Source organism: Manis pentadactyla, chromosome 1, assembly GCF_030020395.1.
Source record: "Manis pentadactyla isolate mManPen7 chromosome 1, mManPen7.hap1, whole genome shotgun sequence".
NCBI lineage: Eukaryota > Metazoa > Chordata > Mammalia > Pholidota > Manidae > Manis > Manis pentadactyla.
This window is the reverse complement of record NC_080019.1, coordinates 106,918,900-106,943,377: the sequence shown is the minus strand read 5'-3', so window position 1 is coordinate 106,943,377 and position 24,478 is coordinate 106,918,900. Positions and strand designations below refer to the sequence as shown.

Here is a 24,478-nt window from a genome sequence, read left to right as displayed (position 1 = left end):
TTCATTCTCAACAAGGCTACATGGAGGAATGAAAGTGGACTTTAAAAATCACATTTTACTGCTCTAATTCTCTTTTTTGCTTTAGAATCATTCATTTATCAGCCATAGCCCATAGCTCAAATCTCACTTCTTTTTCTAAAAGCAATTGTGTTTTATCAGATACAATGCTCCAAAAATAACTCATACCCATATTAGCAGACAGTACAAAACTCTCTTAAAGCTGATTCTGAAGGTCTCCTTCTACAGTTCCCTGTTGTGTTTACCACTGTTAAATATCACAGGGTTGTAAATACACAAACCATGTCACTGGAGTTTGGGCAAGAGAGGGCAACAAGTCACTGTTTTTCACTTGAAGTCATTTACATTTTGTCATATATCAAGTTTAAGCAGAATATTGTACTCTCTGCTAAAAGATATTTTATTTTTAAAAATGATTTCCAGTGACAAAAAACATACATTTTGGGGAGGAAAAAAAAGACATAAATAGGAACACACACCTCAGCTGAAACTACAATGCTGGCATTTTGTTTAGTGGCCCATTTACCATATTAGACTCTGTCTAACCCTTTGAACCTTCCAAATTCCCCATGAAATCCCCAAGAGGCTGAGTCTTTCAGTGGAGTCTAATTTAACTAGTATAGAGACAGTTGAAGACCGCTTACTCGTGTAAAGAGGAGACCTGAGGCAATTATCAGAGTAATTCAAGCAGAAAAACTTCCAACTGAGGAAGAGATAATGTTTGCTTGAATTATTCAGATTGGCCATCTATGATAATTAAATTCATTAACTGGCTGCTTAACTTTGTCTATGAAGACACAGACTTGTTGCTCTTAAGAACACATACATAAGTCATCTCAAACATTCTTTTTGAGTTTATAAAATACTTTATTGATTACTTGTAAAATAAACTCATAGGTTTAATGAACTACAGTTCCCAGAGAATTACGTGAGGGAGTCCCTGGATGGAATAGTAAAGATGGAGGAAAGAGGAATAAATTATACTGACCAACTTCTGATTCTCTAAGGTCTGTCCCACTTAAGTGACCCAACTGTAGGTGAATCTTGTGTGTGCATGCAACGCCCATGCACACACACACACACAACCATTATAACATTTATCAGCCATCAGAAATTCACATACAAATTTTAATAAATTTAATGATTTAATAATAATTATAAAAATGTTGATACTTTAACCTTAAAGTTAACAGAAAGGCTTTTTCAAACATAGAAGAAATGTAAGACCAACATACCATAAACCATTCTTTTAAAAAGTAAAATAATCTCATATATTTCCACTGTCTCTAACCATGTAGCTCCAGTTCTTGTCATTGCCCCACTCACCCTCACAAGGCTTCACTGTTAATGAAGCCACCTCCAGGGACTCATCAAATTCAATTCCCTCTAGTTTCCCCCCACCCCCACAGCCATTGACATCATGTTGTCTACTTGGGTGACTAACTTGCCAATGGTTTTCTGCCCCCCATTAGTTCACTATGGATTCAATGAGACAGAAAAATGACAATGGAATGTTCTTGGGATGAAAGAGTTTGTACCCAACTTTACTTCCACGGTGGCAGGTCGACCACTAGAATTCTGCCCACTCAGAGTGAGTCTGCATGCAGTAAGCTGGTCTCTGCCTCTGGGCCTCTCTGCCTCAACAGATATCTCAGTCTCTGTCCTTGGTGCTGCCACCACACCAGTCTCATCTCTGCTCTCCTATAATGTTGCACCTGTGCCATGCTGTTGCTCAGAGCGCTGGATGGAGCTCTTTATATAGAGTCAATAATGATGTATTGCCCACATGTGTGTAGTGAGCTAGTCGACCAGACAGGTGAGAATCCTGGACACAGGAACCTTCACTTTATCCACAATGACCAAGACTGCAGGCAGATTGTAGATTTGACACACTTTGATTAAGAGGAAGTTTGGGAAGAGACCCCATCTGGAAATAAGCATGGAAACTCAGGATAAACCAGTTAAAAATAAGTAGAATCTTGATGAAATGCTCAAATTTGATAAGAATTGTTATCAAGAAATAGCACAAGAGAGAAGCACACAGAAGCAAGGAAACTGTAATTAGAGATCATAACTGATCAAAGCCATTTCTAAATTTCTATGAGGCAATCTACCCAATAAATAACATGGGTATAGTTGCAAGACAGAATTTTTCTGAACCCACTGCCATTCAAGCTCAGGGGTCTACAGCTGCTCTAAGTAAATTGGATATAATTGGAATAAGTCAGACTGGGTTTGAGAAAACTTCTTATTCACTATCTGTCATCATCCACATAAATCACCTGCCATTTCTAGAGAGCATGGGCCTATTTTCTTGTTGCTGGACTCTGGAACCTACCAACAGGTAAAGCAAGTTGCTACTGAATACTAGAAAGCCTATAGCTTGTAATCAAGTTGCATCTATGGTGATTCTTCAAAGGGATCACAAATGTGATTTGGAGAGAGGTTTGGAAATCTGTATTGCAACACCAGAATAATTGGTTGACTTTTACTATGTGAGAGAATCAATCTGAGAACAACCTGTGTCTTTGAGGAGCCATATGGAATGATTGTAATGGGCTGTTAACCTATATAGCATGATATATCACTTAACAGCTTATCAGCAAACCCTAATGTAGGATGCAGCATGGCCAAAAGAAGTAAGATAGCTTGTCAAAGACTTCCCGAAATACTATACTATATTCATATAAACATTAGTGCACTAGAACTATTGAAAAACACAATATTCTTCAGATTGTGGATGTATATAATGACTTACGTAGGGAAGAAAAACAATGAAAATTAATGGAAGGGATCTTAAGTGAGAAGGGAAATAAAACCATTGTTTTTGTTGAACCCAAAAGAAGATGTGATGAGCTTATCAGAAAAGAAATGAGAAGAGTGGCCTTTCACAGGTACCCACGGTGGAAAGAGTTAACAACATGACTTCGTTCTAAATTAATTCAATCATGGAAAAAGTTGCTATTCTGATCGCTGCAGATATGGCTGTCAGAGATGTGGAAGATGTAAAATTTGTCATCAGTTATGACTACCTAACTCCCTAGAGGGATATATTCATTAAATAGGAAGAACCGTTCCCAGTATTAAAACACTTTCTTCACACCAAATGACATAAAACTAGTAAGTGACTTTACTCTATTTCATGAATTCAATCAAGCAATTATTCCCAAATTGCTTCAGTTGGTCAAAGACAGAGGTTCAGGTCATTCCAGAACTAGAGAAGGTATGAAGGATGACCATCTGGCTGGCCCATTATTCACACAACAGGGGTAGATTTAATATCTTAAGATACAGGAAACATATAACAGAGGCCATTCTAGTCTGCATAAGAGAGATCTGGGGCAAAAATTCAAAATGGTGGGTACAGTGCTGCAAATTATATTAGTGATTTGAAAGTCATTTTATGTCTGTTGGTATACAGACCAGTGTTAGGACTGGTAATTCAACAGGGGCTTTCCAGAATGGCTGACAGTACTCAGCAATATGGAATTAATGTTCCAAGTATGGACATGGTATAAACCAACAGGTGCAGATCCATATGCTGCTAACTGTGGCTGCACCTGTGATTGGCATCTAGTGCCAATACCATATTCTCCAAAAAGCTTTGGAAGTATATGTAGATGTTTGTTTTCCATAATTGCTCTTTATATTGGATGTTATCACATAAAATAGTTATTTAAAAAAACAGAAATGACTTCAGCGTAGCAGAATTACAATTTCCTTTTTTGCTGTTTAAGTTGGATATATCTTTATATTCCTGAAACACTTTTTAGTGTGATTTTTTTGTACTAGAAAATACAGGTAATATTTTTAAAAATGTAAATGTACAGTGTTTTGAAATGAAATAATTCACTGCAATGCCTTATAATCCAAAAAATACTTGGAGACTGAATTAAGTAGAAATGGCACTTTATTATATGTGTGTGTATAATGCCACATAAGACTTTACTTAAATGATTTGCATTTTAAGCATAAAAACTAAAATTACTGTTAAAATATAAAATGAAATCCAGCAAAGTAAAAGAATATTCAACAAACATTCAGAAATAAAGCAAATGTAGTAATAAAACTAGTATTAAGCATTGAATCCATTTCAGTTAACAAAACAAACTAGTAAAGAGTTGGACATTACTAATGCAAAACAATGTGTCCTTCATAATAGAAATAACAATAAATAAGTTAATATTAGCAATCAAGGTTTGGGTTTAGTGGGAGATGTATTAAGTATGCTGTTTTCAACATCTTACAAGTAGGGATTTAGTGGATGTCATCTTAAATTGAAACAGGTAACAAAATGAGCTGGTGAATCCAAGCTCTCAAATTTTTTCAATTATTTTTTCTTCCATAACATAATAGGGCTCATTCAGAAACTGATATATCTTATAATGAACCAAAATTAAATATAATGCCTCCTTTTTGATGTAACATGTAAATAAGCATTTCATTAAAATACTTCTTTCTTTTCATCTGTTTTCCAACTCTTTACATGCATCTACTTTCCAGTTCTTTACATTAATAGATTACTAAATAATGTTCATGAAATATTAACAATAGCTGTTAGGAGGATGGGATGTGGGTTAATTTTAAAATATTAATCTTTATACTTCTCTGTATTGATTAATATTACTACAGTAAGAATCAGAATATATTGGCAACATTGGGTTTTCATAAGGAGAGGAACTGGATGATTCAGGAACATGGATATGAGGAGACTGTTCACAGTCTAGCCTATGGCAGCTTTAGGATTTTTGAGTCCTGTGAATATCTTAGTATTGAAAAAAGCAAATTAAGTTAAAATTATTTTAGTGATTTTATCAAATTTATACGTACACACACAGATTTTTTTAAACCTAAAATCATTAACATTTACAATCAGTTGAACTTTGAGACCCAACTCTATGCCAAAGACTCTGGTTATATTGCTATGTGGCTATATCAACATAAAGCCCTTGGGCAGAACTTATCATAAAATAAATCCTCATGACTGCTTAAAGAGCAGAAACACTTTTTTCTATGAATAATATTATACAGTAATAATATCTATTTAGTTGAAGATGATGCTCTTATTTCTCCTTTACTCAGCAGACAAAGCAATGTCCACTTTAAAATAACATAGCTTTTCAACATGAAGATGCTGTAAATTGTTTAAATACCTGTACAAAAATACTGTTCTCAGAAAAGGGAATATAAATGTCAGCCTGTGCCAGGGATACTTGGTACAGGTAAGACCAAGTTAGAAGGCAATGACAGAAGTAAGTCACCTGGACACAGAGTACACAATAAAGAGGTATTAAAAGAGAAACAATCTTATAAGACCAGGTTCATGCTTAATATGAAAAATTAAATGTATCCCCAAGAAACTCATTAACTTCCTTCATAAAATAACTATGGCTTGAAATACTGAACTCACATGTAACCTAGGAGAATCAAAGGAGGATGGCTCTCTAGTTGAATCTCAGAATTTAAAGAAAACAATTTATAACAAAATAGCATATCTACTTCAGAAATAGCTTTATAAAATAAACTGTAAATACATTTTCAAACATTTTGCTATATTTACAAGACCATCAGCAGATTCATAAAAGAGATTATAAAATTTATGAGAAGAACGGTCACAAATCATGTCAATACCTCCTAAATTTAAAATATTTTTGATTAAAAAGTATTTTCTGTGTACTTAAAGGATAAAAATGACAGATTTATAAATAAGTTTTTGGACTCAGGCCATTTTGATTGAATTTATAAGTCTATTCTCTTGTTTTAGTTCAAAGTTCTGATTTATGAACCTTACCTGCATATTTTTCCTATTACTACTTCAGTTTTTCGAAGTTCAAATTTGTAATGAGCTCCATAAGAGGTTATGCAACATTTTCCCTGTCTTTTTGAATAACAATAATGATAATAATAATAATAATAATAATAATAATAATAATCTACCTACTTCCCTTGCTCAGGTGCCAAGAGTAAATGGTCTTGTTCAGTGGAATTTTTATTTAAAGATATTACCAGATTATTTTACTACTAAAACCCACAGGGTAAGAAGGTCAACTTTGCATTATTAAAAGCCAGAATCATTTATGCATGCTACTCATTATCTGGCCTTTATGATTTAGACATAACCAAATTTTCCTAGATGGATGGCAATATGTTTTGAACAGTTTTAACCATGCATCATTAAGATAATTTCTAAAAGTGATTAGTTCTTGACTCTGGCTTGAGTTCTAATTCAGCAATATTTCTCTCCCTTAGCAACTTCTGCTCTACCAGGCTTTGGTAACTGAAGCTATGTTTAAGTCCTGAAATAACAGTGCTCAGATGGTGGGGAAAATGATCAAAAGGTCATTACCAAAAGAGTAACATTTTAACAAAAGAAATCTTAGATTAAAAGCTTAGTATTGTTAGACATTGCCTTAGAAATGAAAAAAAAAGTAATTTCATGAGAAATTTTCTATGAAGAAGTTTTTGCACTATAGCATTATAGTAGCATAGTCATGAATCGAAATAATTTAAGATCATTAAACAGTCATTGATATTTTCAATGACTCATTCCTGAAAAAAATAAGAGGAAAACATATTTTTAAAAATAGCAGAATCACCCCCATTATGGATGAGAGCTTAAAATATTTTTCTTATTAAAGTTATTTTTAAAATGGTAATTTAATGCACAAAATTTTACTTTTTCTAACAAGAAATTCTCTAGGTAAACGAGTTTAACTATTTAATTCTAGCAAGCTTTCAGCCTTTTAAAGTTTTCTCTGAAATAGTTTGTAAAATTGAAATGGTTTATAAAATCTCAAATCTTCAGGAATAGGCTCATGTAAGATTTCTAATGGTTAACTCCTTTGGGCAAACAAGAAACCAAGCCAAACAGCTTCGATTTACTCATAATGGAATCTAAATATGTAAGTGATATTCCCTTCATTATCTCAACATATAATAGATATTTCATGTTAACAGTACTTTAACAACAATTCTCAGTATATCTGAAAGTATCATTAAGAAAGAAGATTGCAGATGCTAGCCACTCAAAGGAAAAAGCAATAGGTTAAAGTCATACAAATAACTGCTATTGCCAGGCAAGCGTGGGCTTTTATCTTCAAATAATTTAGAAACTTATTCATGTATCCAAATTCCAGATATGTCAAGCAAAACAGAGCATATTTTAATTTCCAAGAAAATGGACCAACTTGCAGAAACTCATAGTAGATATGAAAAAAAAAATGCTCAAATTATTATATCATTTCCTCAGTAAAAACTTACAAATTCACAAGTCCTAAATCATGGATGACCATTATAGATTGATTATTTCTTTAAAACAAAACTAAAGCAATATTCTCCTGGGAAACACATTAAAAACATCCTTGTATTGTTTAGAATTTAAATTTTTGCATTTGGTTTTTTTTTTTTAACCCAAGACCACTTATTGGTCATAAGAATAAAATAAACTAGTTTATATATATATACTAGGAAGATACAAAATTTCACATTAACTGCATTTAATTTCTCCAGTGAACTGAAAATTAATATGCCTTTCAAGTGTATTTTTTGAAAATGGGATACGTAATATATTTTATTTATAACAATTTTCTTATATGTTGTGCTTTAAAATAATGTTTATAAGGAAATAGTTTTCTAAAATGCTGGGTAATGTTTTATGGATATTTTAAAGTGACATGGGTCAAGAACACCTAGGTGTTTCTCTATTATTCCTTAAATAAAACTTATATGTCTTACAGGACTTTAAAAATTCCTGTGAGTGGAAAACAAACATACTATATGAATATAAAATAAAATTGATGTGTTAATAATTTGTGAGTAAAACATAAAAACAAATTTTAAAGTCAATTCAATGAAGTTTATTTAATTCTTCTTAAACTTTACTTTGTAATCATTATAAGTCAGCCAATATGTTCCTATTTTACTTTACAGTGGTTGACCATGTTTGTCCCATTTTATGAGCATAGACTGTGAGGCAGGCTGCCTCGGTCAAAATCCTAGCTGTACCACCTGCTGGCTCTGCTATCTCGGTCAAGTTACATTTCAGCTATGACTGTTTTTCTTCATCCATAAAATGGGAATAATAGTAGATTTACTTCTTAAAGATGTTGTGAGGAAATGAATTGATGCAAGATGAATAGTGCTAGTACACAGCAAGCTCAACATAAGTGTTTGATATTATTGTGAAGTTTCTATATTATTGCTTTAAAATTATTATCAAGCACTGACAAATGTGTTTGACACAACAAACTATGCCGAATTAGTCAAATGAATGGCACCTTTCATTGTTTCAGTTGAGAAATTATGCATTTACCTTATACTGCCACTAATCGAAGAAATTTGGGGTTTTCTCCTTTGAAGCTTCTTTCAGAGTCATTCCAAAGTCAAATAAGAAAATTAATCTTATTACTCCAAGTACTGCAAACAGTATTTCCCAATTTGGTAATTTCAATATAGTTAATAGACATGGCCTTAAAATGTTTCTTAACAATAACAAAACTGAAATTTACTGAATAGTTTATATGCCAAGCACAGTACTGAGAATTTCACAGTTATAATTTCATTTGGTTAACTTTGAGTAGTTTGAAAAATACTTTTATTCTCAATGAGTAAAGATGTATAACACAGGGAACATCCTAAAGAATGTGATGAAAGCTTTGGAGGTGATTCCAGCTAAGAAGTCACAACAGGTTCGGCATTATGATACAACTCATGTCATAAGTGGCCACTGGGGTTAAGAAAGACACAACTCTGGATGTTGTATATTATCATATCTTGGTTAAAATAGACTGTCACATGATTTCAAAGTCCTAAGTACTTTCAATTCACATGAAATTCCTAACTAGTAATGAATAAAAACCTATAGTAATCTATACTTAGTACAGGTTACAATTTTTCCTCTTAATTATTTCAGGGAGTTAGAAGATCATGAAGGAATATATGAAAATAAGATATGCTTTGATCCTAATGACTTTCCATGGACTCTAACAGAATTTGTTCTCTAAACTTTGGTTAAGTCTTCCAAAGTACAATTTTTAAGTATCTGTTCCCCAGCAGTTAAATGGGGATGACACCCACCAAAAATAATGAATAATGAATATAAAACACATGATACAATGTCTCTCTCACAGAACATGCTTAATAAATAGCAGCTGTTACTAATAAGTGTTATTAACAGTCAGATATTTGCATCTGAAAAAACAGTATCAAAGCATAAAGATGTAAGACTGTTTTTTTACTGAATTTTCATCCTCCTTGGTCTTTAGCTATTCATTACACCAAATGGAAGACTGAGGCAATCTGGTAGTTTTGTCAAAAGAAAAAAAATAACTTTATGTATAAACACTACATTGCTACCATGGCAAAACCTGTTGAGGAGAAATTAATTGTCACAAAGGAGATAGCAAGGAGAAGAAAGGAACAGAAATCTTAAGATTTGTGTAAGGAAAAAAAGTTAATATAAAGTTATGGGGTTAGCTTGAAGTATCATTTTCTTTTCCCTCATTTATGTTTCCTTGAACTGCATGATGGCTGTTACTTATTCTGTGGCCACTGAAACGAACCAAAACTCATTCCACATGCAGCCTAGCTGTAATTTTTAGACAGTCTCATTTTTGTACTTGAAAAATGAAAATATCTGAAATCACAGCAGCGTGCAATACTAAAGTAAAATTACAGTGTTATTCTTAAGGTTATCATAATAAGGCAAACAATGGCTCATAAAAAAGAATTGTAGCCATTGTATAAAATTTGTCAAATACCACAATAGTTTTCTCTATAGTTACATAAGACAAACTTAAGAGATCTTATGGCATTTTAGTAACTCCAGCAGCAACAAAAGTTCACTGTAAAGAATAAGGTGTTAAGAGAACTAAGATAATCAGTTTTCTCCATCTCTCTGGTTAATCAGAATAATAAGCTCCAACCAGAGGTCACATATTGCCTAGTGAAGTATATCATCTGAAGCTGGTAGAATAATTCTTACCAGTTGCAGCAGAATGTAGTTTTAAGCCAATGTAATTACTGCAACCTAGAAGTGCTATGTGATGATTTCCAGCCTGCAAGCTGAACAGTCCAGTGTGCAGCGAATGCCCAACAGTTAGTCAAAAGATTAATATGAATCACCTTTGAATAGAAACCACAGTAGATTTCAAGGGTATCAAAACCAATACATCTAACAATTCATACAGAGTGTCTCCTCATGATAGACTCACAGGTAGGGAAAAACACATCTTTGAGTCTGAGAGTCTAATTTCATCCTTTTATAATGAAAAAAAACAAAAGTCTCAGGTTATGTGACCACCTTAAGACACCAAGAATCTGAGGACAAGTGAAAACCGTGCTGTCCAATATCCTAACTTTCAGTTCAGTGTTCTGGCAGCTAACTCTGATTCAATTTATACAAAAGTTATGATATTGGATCTTTGTGACCTACTCTGTGTTAATAACAATAAAAATAGTACTCAAAGAAACAGAATACCACAGCAACAGAACACACAACACCATGGGACGTCAGCCATCCTTTCCATCTACTCCTCTCTAAAACCAGGCAGAAAATAGTTTTCCAGTTCACAGAACAAATTACGCTGAATTAGTCAAACGAATGGCACTATTGAAACCTATTGAACTATTAAACTGTATGATGATTCAGATCTTTGTTCATGTTTTCATTCTCTGAAATATTGGAGTTCGAAGAATCTGACCTAGAGAATTTAGTTCGTTTAAGCCCTTCGCATTTTTTTCCCTTCTTCCTTGTCAGTACAGACTTGAATTCCACAAATTTTTACATAAAAGAGAACATTGGAAAAACTGGAACCTAGGATATTTACCAACCCATGCCATATTCTTTTGTAGAAAATGCACCCTGTAATATGTGAGTATGAAATATAAAGATGGCTATAGTTGGAATAAATAGATTGATCAGGTTCTATTATTTGATTAAATGCTAATATATATAAAATCATTATTATTTAAACTTTAATTATCTAAGACTATCTGAGACAGGATTTTTTTTATCATCCTCTGTATTTATATTAAGATGCAACTGCACTATTAAGATTCTAAAACTTCCAACTGTAAGCTGAACCCAATATTAAGAATTTCATATTCATCTGGAGTAATATTTCTGTGACTACATAGTTATGTTTCAGGGACCAATTGTGATACACGAAAAAGTTAAAGGATTAAAAAACAAAAACTGAACTCTTTTGGTGGGTTTATGGTATATGAGAATGATGCTTTTCATTTAAATTTAAGACTAGAAGTTTTTCGTGTTAGTCTGGTGCCTTGGTATGAGCAAGTTTTGAGAATAGGGCCTTTGAAAAGAAAATCATCTATCATCTCTGAGTTAGTGTAGAGCAGTTTGCTTATAAGATTTTTGTCTCTAAGTTATGGGTGTTAAAATGGGACAATAAATTCACAGGCTCTAATGTGTGGAAGTACCATACCAAGTATTTAAGGTGAAGCTTGTTTTTTGAAGAGTATCTGGGAGAAGAATATAGGAATCTGCCTTCTCATCTTATTTCTAACCTTCACTCTGAACTTAATTTTCTTTTCTATAAAATCAGGTAGGTTGAACAAGATGATCACCAAGGTCCATTTCAGCTCTGAAGTGGTGATACTTAATGCTGTTCACCAATACCTTCTGAAACATGTAAGTAACCATAGAAGGCTATCTTGAATCATGCACTAAAGGCTTGGTTTCAAAAGATCTAGATTTGTATCCTTGGTACTTTCAGTAGCCAGTTTTGTGACTTTGAAGAAGGTTCTGAATCTCTCTAAATTTCAGTTTTCTCATCTGTAAAATAGAGATGCCTTCTTCTGTCTACTCCAAGTGCTCACTCTGGGGAACAAGATTTTGAAAATAAGGTAATGTATTAACACATTAAAAAATGTTAAGATGCTTCCATAATGAACTAGAGAGATATTGATGTTTATGGTACTGGGATTGAATAATGTCAGAATTTATTCTAGCATTTAAATTCTGTAAGACCATGAAAATGTGAAGGAAACAAAACAAAACAGAGATTTCTACTTGCAGTCTGCCTTTTCATGTATTTAGTATTTAGCTGCCTAGCTTATAATTCTAAATGGAAAGATTTAGAAGATTTTTAAGTATTCTTATTAATTTGCATTTTTATGCTGGGAAATTATTATAGTTGAAATCCATAAAACATTCATTTGAAGTCATAATGTGAGAAATGTATTTCAGAGGTTATGTATTTTCAAATCAATTTGAATGTTTAGATGCTGACAAATAATTGTTTTAATATATGGCCTTGTAATTGTATGCTCTGTGTCACCTTGCATATAATCTTGATTATACCAATTTCATTTTCTTATTGTAAGTTTCAAATTCCACTGAGCTTACATCATGAACTTTGATGGATGAGCTAGACTGTTGTGTCTGTCTGGGCAGGTGTGAGATAAATTGCTGGGCAGGCTATGATCTTTGGGCAAATTACTCTCCTTGGCTACAATATATATCGATGAGATGTGTCAGTGTTCATATACACACTTGTCAGTTGCATCACCCAGGTGATGAAAATAAAGCTAAGGGACCATCAAAATGAAGAGGGAAGAATTCACTGTGTCACAGGAAATTAGTAAGAGAACTGTCACCCTAAGCTGCAAATATAATGAGGTAAAACCTTTGGTCGCTTTTGATAGGGAAAAAAATTCTAACCACTTAGTCAAGTATAAGTAATTATATTTTTTTCATCTCCTTCCAAAATTAGTTTTACTTAATACAAATGAATGTGAACATGACAATAATTTAAAGGGCTTTAAGTGGGAAGGAGCAGCAAGTAAAAGGCTCATAATTTTAATTCAATTAATTTTGACCACTCCTTCAAATTAAGAACAGCTTTGTTATTGTTTTCGGTTTATATCAAAAAAGAAACATTGATTCATTAGATCTATTAATGAGACCTTCAGAACACATGAATATTTTATTCAGGATCCTTTCAGCAGATGTACCATCTGTGTGCTTTAGAGTCAGGCACTGTTACAGGTATTGTGTTTATGGCAGGGGATTAAAAAAAACACAGACAAAAACATCTTCTCTAATGAAGTAATGATATTTGCTTTTATAAAATAGTTCTTGAGTGTTTCTGTTTCTTAATGAAAGCATGACTCAATCTTGGCTTCAAGAAATGGAGTATTATACAAGTCATACACAAAAATAAATCTACATTCAAAAAGAAAGCAAATTTCACAAGAAGCCAGGTGATTCCCAATAATTTTGTTTTACCAAACTAACTCCTGATATTATTATACTCCCTAAATCCTACAAAGGTCCTCATATCCCTCCATTAGACTAAGCTATTTCAGAATAGTGAATTTTTAGATGCACAGTGACATAATTATTTACAAGCTTGAGTGTTTAGGAGAAGGAATTAGAAGCTATGGGAAAATTCTGTAACAGACTTAAGAGTGGAAAACGTATTAAATTCTTTAAGAATTCCTCTCCCTATAGTCACTGAAATTGCTCAACAAATTATGTACTTCCAAATCCCTTGTTTTGTTTTTCCAAATAGACCTTATTCCCAAATACTGGCGAACAATCTAATCATAAAAGGAGGCTCACTATCCCATGAAAATACATTGTACAATTATCACTTTACTGATCTATGTACATTCTTTATATCTGATATTCAGTCAAAAAATAAGATAATTTTCATATCTTTTTTCTGAGAATTTGATATTCTTTAATATTAAAAATGTCAACAATCCAATTTAACATTTCAGATTTAATTTGAAGAAAGGATCTCATCTTAATTATGTCAAGATTTCTAATGCATTATTTTTTATAAAATTCTCAAAATATTTTTATAAAGATTTTAATACTATTATACTTTTTACGACAAATAATAGAGTAAGGTTTTTTTTCCTAATTAGTGTAAAAGTTAAAGTGTAGTACTTTTAAATTATTAAAGTGTCTGATATATAATAAAAACAAGGACTTTTCTTGGGAACAGTAATTTACCTTAGAGCAGAAGAAGGTTGATCCTAGCATTACACAAAGATTAGCAAGAGAAATATATCCCCATTACTATCCTTGGTAATTTATACTATCATCTGGATAGATAGATAGGCAAATTGAAAAATTACCTCTATCTTACTCTAATCCTCAAATGTCTTACATCATAAAGGTTAGAAAAACCAAGGATATTACTTGGTATTATTTGTCTTGATGATAGTCAGGAATAGGATAGCTGTTTCTGTCATGTAAAGCATGAAGGCACCACATCTTCTTGGAATGTTTTAAAAGGTCAGATATGGTAACTTGGTGAGTTTTTTTAGGTCTTTTTAAGATTAAAATTGTGTGCTGTCTTGATCATGGCAGAACCTATGCATAGCTCAAACTTGTGTTTGCCAGGACCCAGCTGAAAACTGAATTCATTTCTTTGGAAATGTGTTGACTAGCAGAGTATTAAAAGACAAAACCCAAATGCTACATAAAGAACTCTAGCTCTTTTGTGGCTAGCTAGTTGAGTGGAATAAAACATCAAGATCGAATTAAATTTTATAGAATAATAAATTCATCTAATTTATTTATAAGAATGTCTTAGAAGAGCTAATATCCATCCTTCTTAGAATAGTCCAAAAAGTAGAAGAGGAGGGAATACTCCCAACTCATTCTATGAGGCCAGCATCACTCTAATGCCAAAACCAGACAAAGACAACACAGTAAAAGAAAATTATAGACAATATCCATGATGAACATAGATGCAAAAATCCTCAACAAAAAATTAGCAAACTGAATTAAAAAATACGTCAAAAAGATCATCCATCATGACCAAGCAGGATTTATTCCAGGGATGCAAGGATGGTACAATATTTGAAAATCAGTCAGTATCATGCACCACATTAATATAAAGGATAAAAACCACATAATCATCTCAATAGATGAAGAAAAGCTTTTGACAAAATTCAACATCCATTCATGGTAAAAGCTCTCAACAAAATGAATATGGAGGGTATAGGCATCAACAAAATAAAGGCCATGTATGACAAACCCATGGCAGCATCATACTTAATAGCTAAAAGCTGAAAGCTTTTTCTCTAAGAACAGGAACAAGACAAGGCTATCCACTCTTACCACTTATATTCACCATAGTAATGGATGCCCTAGCCATGGCAATCAAACAAGATAATGAGATAAAAGACATCCAAATTGGGAAGAAAGAAGTTAAACTGTCACTATTTGCAGTTGACATGATATTATACATAAAAGCCTAAAGACTCCACCAAAAAACTATTAAAAGACATAACTAGATTCAGCAAAGTTGGAGGATACAAAATTAATACACAGAGCTTGGTTGCATTACTCTATATTAACAATGAATTAGCAGACAGAGAAATCAGGGAAAGAACTCATTTACAATAAGAGGGGATGGTAGCAAAGCTTCAAAAATAATAAAATCCCTAGGAATAAACCTAACCAAGGAGGTGAAAACTATAAGTCACTGATGAGAGAAACTAATGAAGACACCAATAAATGGAAATATGTCCTATGTTCATGAATAGGAAGAATTAATATTGTCAAAATGGCCATATTGCCCAAAGCAATTTATAGATTCAGTGCAATCCCTATCAAAATAGCAAGAGCATTCTTCAACAAATTAGAGCAAATAGTTCTAAAATTCATATGGAACCACAAAAGACCCCAAATAGCCAAAGCAATCTTGAGAAGGAAGAAAAAAGCTTGGGGGATTATGCTCCATAACTTCAAGCTCTACTACAAAGCCACAGTAATCAAAACAATTTGGTACTGGCACAAGAACAGACCCATAGACCAATGGAACAGAATAGAGAGCCAAGATATAAACCCATGTGTATATGCTCAATTAATATATGATAAAGGAGCCATAGATATACAATGAGGAAAATACAGTCTCTTCAATAACTAATGTTGGCAAAACTGGACAGCTACATGCAAGAGAATGAAATGGGATTACTAACTCCATACACAAAGAAACTTGAAGTGGATCAAATACCTGAATGTAAATCATGAAACCATAAACTCATAGAAGAAACGTAGGCAAAAATCTCTTGAACATAAGTATGAGCAATTTTTCCTCAATGCATCTCCTCAGAGAAGGGAAATAAAAGCAAAAATGAACAAATGTGACTACATCAAAGTAAAGGCTTCTGTACAGCAAAGGATACCACCAGCAAAACAAAAAGGCATCCTGCAGTATAGAAGAATATATCTGTAAATGACTCATATCATAAGGGGTTAACATCCAATACATATAAAGGACTCATACACCTCAAAGCCCAAAAAACAAATAACCTGATTAAAAAATGGACAGAGGACCTAAACAGATGCCTCTCCAAAGAAGAAATACAAAAGTCCAACAGGCACATGAGAAGATGTTCTACATCACTAATCATCAGGGAAATGCAAATCAAAACTACAATGAGATATCACCTCACACCAGGTAGAATGGCCACTATCCAAAAGACAGTAACAAGTGTTGATGAGGATGTGGAGAAACGGAAACCCTTCTGCACTGTTTGTAGGAATGTAAATTGGTTCAACCACTGTGGAAAGCAGTATGGAGTTCCTTAAAAAACTAACAGAAATACCATTTGACCCAGGAATTCCTCTCCTAGGAATTAACCTGAAATAAACAAAATCTGTGACTCAAAATGACATATGCACCTCTATGTTTATTGCTCTACTATCCCAATAGCCAAGATATGGAAGCATCAAAGTGTCCATCAATAGATGAATGGATAAAGAATTGTGGTAACCATATAGAATGGAATATTATTCAGCCATAAAAAGAAAAAAAAATCCTGCCATTTGCAACAATATGGTTGGATCTAGAGGGAATTCTGCTCAATGGAATAAACCAAGCAGAGAAAGACAAATACCATATGATTTTACTTACTTGTGGAATATAAAAACAAAGCAAAACAGAAGGAATGAAGTAGTAGTAGACTCAGATACTGTGAAAGAAGTGAGTAGTGGTTACCATGGGGGAGGGTTTGGGGGTGGGTGGGTGGGGAGGATGAGGGGGATGAAGGGTCACAATAATTCTCAATCACAGTATAAGAGGGGATGGTAGCACAGCATGGAAAATATAGTCAGTGATTCTGTAACATCTTCCTGTGTTGACAGATAGTAATCACACTATAGGGGGTGAAGATTTAACAATACAGGTAACTGTTGAACCACTACGTTGTACATTTGAAACCAATATAAGAATGTATATCAGTGATACTTCAATTAAAAAAAAAAGAATGTCTTAAACTTCTTAGAAAAACTTTATTAACTGAATACTTTAAACTGAATACTGAATTTAATCAATTGTACAAAGTTGAATATTTTCTTTTTTCATAATTACCTAATACTGAATTTATCAGGGAGACCAACTGATGTCTATATTGTTTGCTCTAGTGATTCAACATTCCAATAACCAGAAAAACAGGCAATGGGAAGTCAGAAAATCTGAGGTAGTATAAAATGGACTACATGTTGCTAATTAAAATGAAACAAATACTTTATTGAGTATACTACTACATGCAGGGGATGAGGTAGCCTAGTTTTAACAATCTAAACAAAATTTTGAATTTTCCTTTATATGCTGTGATCAATGTGATGACTCATTAAGAAAAATCAGAAAAATCATGCTATTATCATTGGGAAATATTAATGTTTCTATTTAGCTCTTTTTATTAGTCAGACTTGGGAAGACTAAAAATATTAAAGGCTCTATCAGTAAATATACAATATTAACTAACACTTATTATGTACTATGTGTGAAGCATATGGTCTTCTTGGTTGGTATATGATCTGTTTAGTAGATACTACTATCACCAAGATACAGATGTAGCAGTGAAGAGTTTGAGACTTTAAATTTCTCAAAGCCACATAGTTACTAAATGGTCGATGTATAATTGAAAACCATATCTGCATCTAGAGCCTTAACATCTACACTCTTCAGACTCAGCTTTATAAACTTAGAAGACAGCAAATATAAATGTGTATGTGTATTGTCTGTTAGGACCTAGTATTTTTGGTTAAGTAGAAATAAGGAAAATAATAAACCCCATGAAAAATAGGCTATGACAGACAATAAGAAAATAAAAATTCTATGATTTTACAAAAATGGAATGCTTACCTTTCATTTGTGTTTATCTTTTATTTCTCTGATATTTACCTTGTATTTGGAAATCGATAGTTGATTTTAGTACACAACTTATAGTGATTAAATCTCAAATTAGTTTTTTAGGGTTCCGTTGTTATTTATTTACTTAAACATTTATATGAAGAGTGTATTTATAAAATCAACATTCTTTAGCACATACTCAGAATCCTGGCCTCCTAGTGAGACTTAGAGTGAGGAGAAAAAAGGAGGCCTCACTTCCACTAGGAAAAAAAAAAGAAGAAATACTGGCATTCTGAGGTATGTGTTGCTAAACTTCTACTTATAAGCCTTTGATTAGTGAGACACACTTATTTTTGACTCAATTTTGGGGGGAAACAAAAAAGACAGAAGTCAAACTTTCAGATGGCTATTACCTCTAAAGAAAACTCTCTCACCTGATATTAAGGTTGAGAGGGCATAGCATTCTGAATAGTTAAGAGTACGCTAGACTGAAAGTCGGTATTTTGGGATCTGAAACTCAGCGATCTATTAACTAGCTTCCCAACTATAGCCATATGACTTCAGACAAGTTGTTCCGAAACTGTACCTCAGTCACCATATCTGTAAAATTAGGGAGTTGGAATGAACAATTTGTAAAGCCTTTTCCAATGGACAAAGGAATGCCAGTACAAAACTATTTAAAACACACAAAAGACATATTATCTGCTTCTTTTTCATATTAATTTTCCTTCCACAAAGTAACAGCTGTAAATTCCAGCATCTATAGCAGGCATCAGCCAAAACTTGGAAACAGAAAACAGAAAAATAACAGTAGTCTAAAGCAATATGGCAACCTGATCTGACACTCTGGAGTACACAAAAGGTTTGTTTGTTTTTTAATAACATTGCAGGGCCCTTTGTTTCATAATAAGCAGCTCTGAAGCATTGCCGAATAGTGCTGAGGGAAGAGGAAATCTCTTGCTGATGACCGTGTCTGTGATTTTCAAAAACACCTTTTTTTTCCAGCAATCACAAAGAATATACCATGCAATCCAACAAGCTCTTCACTATTTAGAAAGAAATACACATAAACATCATAACAATTTTGATTGTTTGGCTTACTCCAGGTAACAAAGACGTTTGGAGATACAGAGAGAGAGAGATAAAGGCAGATGTGTAGCTATAGATAGATAAGTGATCCAATCAAGTACTGAAAAGTGACTTCAGTGTTACATCAAATTAAAATGAGGGCCTTTCTCTCAATAAAATTTGTTTTTTTCTCCTTTCTTTTTTATTTTTTCTTCTATTTCCTAATAGCAAGAATGACATGAGTTTAACAATGAGCTTCCTCATCAGTTTTGATACTAATGATGCAAGACTGTAATTCTCCATGTCCTATTGCATTAAGATTACAACTTTAAAAGTCTGTGACAAAAACATTTTTCAGATATCTACTGCTGACAGACAGCCCAGGAACAGAAAATACACTTTTTAAATGTATAATGCCATAAAAAATTATATATATATATATATATATATATATATACACTTAAATATATATGTATAATGTTTATAATCACATATAAAGTCATAGATTTTTTCATTTCAAAAATGAAAGAAGTGAGCAATGATATATTATTACTATGGCACATTTTAATCGGTGAAGTCCAAAGCCGAAGCTCTCATACTGGGGGTGTGATGTTTGCTGCCAAAAAATATTAAAATTCCTCCTCAACTTAAGCTCATACACAAAATAAAGAACAGGGTCTTAAATATTTCATCCATCTGGGCCTCATAGTTTTCCTTCATTACCATCCCCATATTAGTAATACTTTTAAGACCATGTTGATGTCTGAAAAAGAAATATTCTAGAACCTCAGCCTTACTGGTCATGATAATGGGGAACTCATTGAAATTAATTCTCTCTTTTCAAATGCTCTTAGTCACAGGAGCAGTTATATAATTACCTTCAGATTTTTTAGATTAGAATGAAAAAAATGACCAACAGGTTAGTACACACCGAACAATTGAAGTATGGTGTCTTATCTCATTGTTTCTGTTCATGAAACACCTTTGACAGAAGACTTTTATGTCATGAACAAACATGGCAGGCAAAGTTCTGGGCATGAACAAACAAGTCCAGAAAGTTCTACCTCTCACAACCAAGCTTCTCTTTTGTTGTTTCTCTGCTTTGTTTTGCTTTGTACAAGGCATTTAAAAATCTATTGAACAAAAAAGGAATTACATACATTGGTTGTGCAGTTATGACCCTTAATTTAATTAAGGATTCATATTTAATATTTGATACAAAGGTAAGACTGTGATAAACACAAACCTGAACATATTATAGAGTTTTAGCAGAATGCTAAGAAATGGATTGGAAACATTTCAAATACATGAATTATGGCAAGGTTAGTCTCCATTGCTGAAGGGATAAAAACATATTTATACTTTAAAAAAATTTAGTGGGTTGTGGTGAAGGACTTTTATAAACTCTTAACAGTATTTGGATCTTTATTTCTGTATATTGTTCCTATAAATCCCAGGTGACTGTTGCTGTCCTATCTTTAAATAGTAGGAATCCTCTGAACTGTCTGGATTAGCTGATAAGAACCTCTACAAAATGAATTAGAGTGAAACCAACCACCCACTTCCCACAAAGGCTCATGTTAGTAGATTGTATCATTTAATCATTAAATGTTATAGGTTCACTCAAGCCCGTAACATTGAATAAAAATACTTACATCATATGACAAATATTTGACATACCTTCTTATATAGCCTTGAAATTTATGTTGATGCTATTATACTCAAAATAACAGTTTTGTTATTGATTATGTCACTATACAGTAATTGATTCAAAAATTTTCTTCAATTATGAAGAGAAATCCCATTAAGCTCAAGGCAGTGTAATTTTGTATTAGGGAAATGGATGAGTTATACAATATATTAAAGAAATACCTTTCAGGAATGAAAGAAGAGAATGGTTAATACTCAAAGGCTATAAAACAATGCAAAATTCTACCACCAATATTTAATTTGTTTTCCTGACAATCATGCTGATGTCATCCATATTTTAGAGATGAGGAGATAAGCTCAGAGAAGTTAGACAATTTAGATAGGGCCACTCAGCTACCAGAAGTCAGCATTTGAATCCAGGATCTCCTCATTCCAACAGCCCAGGCATTTTGATCTGTAACATGCTCCAACACTCACACTCTCATAAACATTCCCGTTTGCAGTGCATCTATCAGGTGATCTGAATGTCAAGGATCTTTAATAAGAATTAAAAAAGTTTTGTGTAAAGAAACACTAGGAAATTTCATTCCTTTAGGGTAAGGTAATATTTGGAGAGGAGAATATTTCCCTGAAAGCAGAAGCGTTAGAACAACTGAGGTAAGTTCCAGAAATCAAAGAACATTTCAGGGAAATAATAGGACTGCGTCTTATTGAAAACTAGCAAGAATATGATTTGATAGTACTGAAATGATATAGGGACACATAGTTTATATGAGAGGACTTAAATTTTGAACAGATTTATTATGGTATAACTTAAACATCATAAAATTTACCCATTGCAAATACATGTTCCATGAGTTAAAGTAAATTTAATAGAGTTGTATATCTATCTCCACATAGAGTTGTATATCTATTTCCACATCCCCATATAATTCCCTGAAGGTTTTTCAAAAAATTAAAAATAGAACTATATGATCCCTCAGTTCCACTTGTATCTGAAGAAAATGAAAAACCTAATTTGAACAAATATATGCATTCCCATGTTCATTTCAGTATTATTTACAATAGTCAAGACATGAGAAATAACCTAAATGTCCATCATTGGGTGAATGGATAAAGAAAATGTGGTATATTTATAAAATAAAATATTATTCAGCCATAGAAAGAATTGTCTTGCCATTTGTGGCTTCATGGATGTTCCTTGAGGACATTATGCTAAAGAAAAGATAAATACCATATGATTTCACTTACATATAAACTCTAAAACACAGACACACACACACAGACGCACACAGACACACGCACCCATGCACCCACGCAAGCTCATGGATATAAATAACAGATTGGTGATTGCCTGAGGGAGGGTCAGGGGATGATTGGTGAAGGGGGTCAAAAGGTACAAATTTCTGGTTATAAAATGAATAAATCATAAGAATATAATGTACATATCTATAGTTAATAACATTGTGAAAATAGCTCAGAAACTGGATCTTGAGAGTGCTCATCACAAGAAAAAAAATTGTAAATATGTATGGTGATGAATATTAATTGAACTTATGGTGATCACTTTGCTATATATATATATATATATATATATATACCAATATATTCAAATACTGAATCATTACATCATACACCTGAAACTAATATAATGTTATGTCAACTATACCACAGTTTAAAAAAGAAAAAAAAAGAGATACCAGAGCACTCACTTGATCTTTCCCCAAATGTATGTACTGAGCAAAGTGCACATGAGTACAGAGTAAGGAGAGAGCTTTACATAATCTAAGGGGAGAGCTCACACCAGACACTCATCGTGCTGGCACCTTGATCTTGGACTTTACAACCTCTAGCACAATGAGAAAAATATCTGTTTTAAGTCAACCAGTCTATTATTTTGTTAATACAGCTTGAGCAGACTAATAGATATACCAACGATTTATTCAGGGCTGCTCAAGTGACAGTTGAGAGCTTGACCATATCAGAGTTCCAGAGAAGAATATTTCTTCACTGACAGTCTCTGAATAAGCCAGTGGAGGTTTTGAGTCTGGAACTTCCTCTGAAATACAAATAAGTGGATGACAGCCTAGGGATTTTTTGTTATATTTCTTTCATAGAGCCACCTCAATTATGAAGAATAACAGGCAGTCTTGGATTGCAGAGATGATGGTGCTGAGGCTGGAGAATAGAATATAGTGAGTTAAAAGACTATGAAATAAATTGCTGCTGCCATATCTGAAAGTTGTGGTCTATGTAGGGTTTTTTTTTTTAGAAATTATCTTATTCTTACAGGCATCTGACTCACTAATTATATGCAAACAATAAGATTCAAGTTTCTGCCAACAGAATGAGCTCTGTAGCCAATAGCAACTTACTTTGGCATGACAGATGTATTCACTAGCATTAAAAACACTTAATTTTTTTATTCCTGAATTAAACACTTACAACTAGTTTCTAAAAGGGACAAATGAAGATATGAAGAGAGGAGGAAACTGACCCCAGGCAAAGTATTTGATTCTTATTGTTGGAAAAATAAAGCTTAACCTTATTATTTTTAGCAGTTGGAATTTATAAAGAGGAAAAGAATATATATATATATATATATATATATATATATATATATATATATATTTAAAGCTGCACTGCTTTCTTGAGAGACAATAAGGCTTAGTAATGGTGTCTTTGAAATAGAAATGTTTGGATCTAAGGAAAGTTCTCTGTAGTCCATATGGATTGGACTAGATATCCAAGAGTAAAATTAAAAGACTAAGATAAAGTGAATACTTTGTCTGGAAGCATTTGCTGGCAAAGTGTAAAAGTCTAAAATGTATGTGACACTGGCACATATTCAAAAGTAAAGTATTCTTTAGAATTCAGTAATGATTAAAATATGGAAAAAAGTAAGGAAATGAAAATTATATGAGTTATAGAAGGCTTTATTTGAATTGTTGCCAACAAGAGCAGTCCACGGTTTCAAACTCTCATTCAGTCATGTAAATACAAATATCTAGTTTTTAAAGACAGTTTTTACAGATCAGAAACAAGCATGCCATAAACTTTTTTTTTTTTTAAGTGAACACATCACTTCTCGGTGAGAACCAGATTTAATGGACATATTCAGCTAAATAAACAATTGCAGCAGAAATAAATGCCCAATGAGCTCTTTCATGCATCAGTGTCATTCATTTAACAATTACATGTTGTTTTACTATAGTTTTACTATGAGCAGCCTAGGTTGCTGCGCTGTGCTAGGTACTGGGAAAGGAGTGGAGACTCAGACACAGGCTTTGTTCGGCCTGCTTGAATTTACAGTGGGGCAGAAGGCCTGTGAAGTCATCCCAAATATGTTGCTTCTTTTTCCGGAGTGAAACATACCCTGTCTTGCACCTTTGATTTAGATGAATAAGCGACTACTTACCCCTCAATCGGCAGTGGCTGCATCTCCTTGCCCTTTCAATCTTTTATTTTTTTCATAAACTTTTATATATATAATCTAATTTATTTATCTAATAAATCCTCCCTAGAGAATCCTGCTGTCTGCATTTTTTTGTCCATTTCTTACCAATGACAAAACCAAGGAAAACAGTAGGATGAAAACTCACCATTCTCTAGTTATAACA

At 33.0% G+C, this 24,478-nt stretch overlaps 1 protein-coding gene and 1 pseudogene across 5 annotated transcripts in view; one reads left to right on the top strand and one right to left on the bottom strand.

The window, feature by feature from the left end:
- NAALADL2 (N-acetylated alpha-linked acidic dipeptidase like 2) overlaps window positions 1–24,478 on the bottom strand; it is a 1,368,824-nt gene that overhangs the window by 134,308 nt on the left and 1,210,038 nt on the right. The gene's annotated exons all lie outside the window — the stretch shown is intronic.
- On the top strand, window positions 1,958–3,595 carry LOC118932902 (probable ATP-dependent RNA helicase DDX5; annotated as a pseudogene).